At 30.2% G+C, this 4,639-nt stretch overlaps 2 long non-coding RNA genes across 3 annotated transcripts in view; both read right to left on the bottom strand.

The window, feature by feature from the left end:
* LOC106474002 overlaps positions 1 to 395 on the bottom strand; it is a 20,352-nt gene extending 19,957 nt beyond the window's left edge. The window contains exon 1 of the long non-coding RNA XR_001291719.2: positions 370 to 395. This is a non-coding gene — a long non-coding RNA (uncharacterized LOC106474002). The remainder of the gene's footprint in view (positions 1 to 369) is intronic.
* A 1,560-nt stretch (positions 396 to 1,955) lies between these two features.
* The window catches only part of LOC111089585, a 4,179-nt gene continuing 1,495 nt past the window's right edge, over positions 1,956 to 4,639 (bottom strand). The window contains exons 2-3 of one of the 2 annotated variants that reach the window (XR_002613823.1): positions 3,793 to 3,996; positions 1,956 to 2,105 (exon numbers count right to left, since the gene is read on the bottom strand). This is a non-coding gene — a long non-coding RNA (uncharacterized LOC111089585). Of the gene's footprint in view, positions 2,106 to 3,792; positions 4,550 to 4,639 lie in introns of those variants that run through there. The other variant, XR_002613822.1, reaches the window with a different exon arrangement.

The following is a 4,639-nucleotide window of genomic DNA, read 5'->3' as shown; positions in this document are numbered from 1 at the left end:
AATTTCCTGACGACCTAATACATATTTTACACATTATATAGGCTAGACTAACGTGACGTTTAGGCGGTTTGTTCAACTATGATACGTGATGTACTTTGTTTTTGTATGGGGGGGGGGTAATGAAAGTGTTCCAAAACGCAACATTAATTTCCTGACGACCTAATACATATTTTACACATTATATAGGCTAGACTAACGTGACGTTTAGGCGGTTCGTTTAACTATTATACGTGATGTAATTTTTTTTCGGGGGGGGGGTAATGAAAGTGTTCCAAAACGCGACATTAATTTCTTGACGACCTAATATTTACAGATACTTGAAAGGATTTAGTTAAAGAAAATACAATAGCAAAATTAGAAACATTTAACTCTTCAAAAAATGCTGTTATATAGCCTGCTTAACTGTCAATACGCTTTGAAGATCTGCTTTACTATGTCAATTATAATTAATGTAAAGTAAGTAAGTATTCATAGATATATACTTCTTATTACTCCTTGGTGAAATCAGTCTGAATCACAAATAATGTTTTTATTAACAAATGTATTAAAAATGATCAGTATTGACGTAAAGAACAAAAACGCCAAGAATTAGTTTAATTGTGACGACATAGTAAAAGAAACTGATAATAATATTATATTCTCATTATTAGCGCCTCTCCCCTTGTGGACTTACAACGCTAGAATTCGGGTTTCGATACCCGCGGTGAGCAGAGCACAGATAGCCCATCGTGTAGCTTTGTGCTTAATTACCAACAAACAAAACTCATTATTAGCACACTTGTAAACAGTCAGCTGCTGTATAACAAATGTAAATGTAAGCAGTACATTTTTTTATTTAACTTGTGAGACTTCATTTCCAATTTGTAATTGTTGTGTATGCATACATACTTTTATTACACATACAAATAAGAAAAATGTTAATTTCTTATTTGAAAAGGGTGAATGGTATGGACATGGTTAAAATATTTCGTTATTTAGAAACAATAAAATAGTTTACGTAAAGTCGAAAATCTGATAATTTTACTAAATTATTGCATATTCCGATGGCCAGGAGTAACATTACTAATATTGTATGCTAAAATCTGGGGTCCGATTCTTCACGGTGGACTTAGCGCAGACAACCCATTGTGTAGCTTTGTGCTTAAAACAACAACATGTAAGTGTCGCCATCTATTATGCAATGTGGTCTCTCTTTCTTTTTTTTTGTTATTACTATCTATCTATACGCTATAATAAAAGTTGATTATACTAATGTTTCGTGTTTCTCCAATTTCTGTAGATTAGAAATCCAAACCTAAATAAAAGTTTATAATTATTTTGCACTTCTCTCCAAAAACGGGAATTTAAAAATGAACATTTTAAAGTATTATTCATTTCCACATTTTTAATTAAAAAACATTTTTACTAACGTGTGTGATATAACTTAGTTGACTTTTAATGTAGAACACTGTGTCAGTCAACATTAACAATGTTCGTGTTACAATACAGACATAATTTGAATATATTAAAGTAGATTTGTGTATTTCAATTTTCACAATTTTGAGTTTGAGTTGCTCATGCTAGGAGGGGGGGGGGTGGCACCACTAAAGATTCAACATTACACAGTTTATGTTTCTCCTGTTATCAACTCGTCACTTACATTTTAAGTTTAGTATTCATCATCTCAGTTTATAATCAGTTTATTGTTTATATTTAACATAGTAACACTGTTAGTATATTTGATACGTATAAAACGAACAAATCAAATTTTAGGATTTAAATTCATCTTTGACTTCTTATATAGTTTCGTACCTTAGATAGTTTATTGTTCAACTTTGTGATTAACAACAAACACAAAAGTTCTTTAATAACACGTGACCATTAAAGCCAAGATTCGTTCCACGTTATCAACATCACACTGAACTTATTGCTCAGCACAACTGAATCACCGTATTTAATAAATCACTACAGTGTAGTTGCTTTATGATAGTTTTATTTTCTAGATAAAGGTATCAGAGAGTTAAACATATCCCAAAAAAGAAGGAAACCACGACAGATATAGATTATCATATTATAGGTAATATGTAGATGCTGGTCCTCATCAGATGTTAAGTGGTCCGTTGAGGCTGTAAATATAAATAACATAAAAATAATTTAATATTAATATCAGTTCATTTAGAACAAACCCAATAATATTTTATTCAATATATCAGCCATATTACTTGATAAGAAAAAAATAGCTAATGTTCTAAAATAGAGACAAAGCTTTATAATTTTTGGATTGCATAAAAATGATAGCCATGGAAAGGCAAAATTCTAAAACATATATCTTACATAGTATTTACAGTTATATTTCTTTGTTCGATAAAACGGGATTTATTTCTTTTAAAATGTTTGTGTTTCGTTATTATTGGTTCATCTCATGTACTGGTTCATATTTCTTCAATGATGTCGTATTTCATTCCATTGTACAAAGTGTTGCTATACATATAGTTATAACTGTATAGGACATAAACAGGACACAGTTGTTTTTGATGTCCAATAAATGTATAACTTCCAATGTCTCATAGTTATTATTCTAAAGTGTTGTGTACCTGAAGCCTTATAATGAGGGTTACTTGTGTCATTTCATACATATTCCTCATATGATTATTATTCTACCTGAAGCTTTATAATAAAGGTTACTTGTGTCATTTCATACATATTCCTCATATGATCATTATTCTACCTGAAGCCTTATAATGAGGGTTACTTGTGTCATTTCATAAATATTCCTCATATGATTATTATTCTACCTGAAGCTTTATAATGAGGGTTACTTGTGTCATTTCATACATATTCCTCATATGATCATTATTCTACCTGAAGCTTTATAATAAAGGTTACTTGTGTCATTTCATAAATATTCCTCATATGATTATAATTCTACCTGAAGCTTTATAATGAGGGTTACTTGTGTCATTTCATAAATATTCCTCATATGATTATAATTCTACCTGAAGCTTTATAATGAGGGTTACTTGTGTCATTTCATAAATATTCCTCATATGATTATAATGCTGACTGGATTCTCTGGAATGTATCAGTCCATTCAGAAGATTTAATAGAGTGAATATAATACGGCATCGTGTATTTTTCTTCCTTTAAATTATGTAACAATAAGTAAGAAATATATGGCTAAATATTACATTTTCATTTCAAAAATGGAAAAAAAACTATAGTAACGGTGATATATTTTGGTGTTAGTTTCATTTTAAAAAGACGAAAAAAGTTTCCAACACCTCAAGTGAAAACAGTGAAGAAATTAAACAACTGAGTTCTAGCGAAGTGTTGATTTTTAGTCATAATGCTTCAATCTATATAAGAAAATGTCGATCGGTGTTTAGTGTCTTTCTGGCCTTGTTAAAAATAAAATGTAAAGTGGAATACCTTAATATATAACGACGTATTTTCATAATATTAAAAAATAATATAATCATCAAAGCACCAGTCTTTGTTAAAAATAAAATGAATATTAACACAAAATTAAAAAGATTAATTAATAAACATATTTAAAGTATATATATATTTAATAGTGATGATATTTTAAAAATAAACTGAAACTTGTGATACACGAATAGTTACTACAAGGTCTAACTGTTATATATCACGTTATTTGAAATAGTTACTACAAGGTCTAACCGTTATATAACACGTTATTTGGAATAGTTACTACAAGATCTAACCGTTATATAACACGTTATTTGAAATAGTTACTACAAAGTCTAACCATTATATAGCACGTTATTTGAAATGGTTACTACAAGGTCTAACCATTATGCGGGTGGTGGTGGTGGTGTCGCTGGTGGTGTTGTTGTTGGTAGTGGTGGTGTTGCTGATGATGATGAACATCTGCTTGTTGGACTTAAAGTTATGAAAGATATCACAAGATTGGAAATTTCAACAAACATGAAATGTATTTGTTTACAGCTTCAAGATTAGTTTATAGAAATATATCACGTATCTCGATCTCCTGTACTGTACTGGGTGACTAATTTGTTCTAAACTTCGCCCTAAGTCCAACTTCTGAGTCCAATCATGACTATTTTCTACTGCTTCATGAGATCCTTGTATTGTGTCCTACTTTACCTTCTTCATTTCAAGTACATTTTATATTTCCATTTACAATTGTTCATCCAGTTTTCTAATAGGTCAGCGTACTTTTCAGACTTATGGAATTCATTTTATTTTTCAACTCCACATCCAACTATCATTCAGTCGATGGATGACAGATAAGATTGAAGACTTATAACGTTAAAATCTGGAGTTCGATTTGCCGTGAAGAACAGAGAGCAAGTTAAATATTCTATTGTGTAAGTTGAGCTACAAACCACGAGCACTGGATCAAATTCACATGTGTCAAATCAATGCTCCTGTCTTTGTATACTAGAACCCCTAATCATAGTCATTATGAAGATCAGGAAACCATCTACTACATGTATCTTTGTTATACCATAGTTATATATTGCTCTATCTATCCTTAATCAATTCAATAGTTAAGTATATTTAGATAAATAATCACTTTCAAAGACTTATTTCAAACATTGACGTCACAAAATCTGAAAAACACTAGTAAATGTAGAAATTAATTTTGGTAGTTTTAGATCTGAGTAGTTAATGT

The sequence above is a fragment of the Limulus polyphemus genome, unplaced genomic scaffold, assembly GCF_000517525.1.
Source record: "Limulus polyphemus unplaced genomic scaffold, Limulus_polyphemus-2.1.2 Scaffold6709, whole genome shotgun sequence".
In the NCBI taxonomy this organism is placed as follows: domain Eukaryota; kingdom Metazoa; phylum Arthropoda; class Merostomata; order Xiphosura; family Limulidae; genus Limulus; species Limulus polyphemus.
Note: the sequence above shows the minus strand (reverse complement) of the source record. Positions and strands in the feature narration are given on the sequence as shown.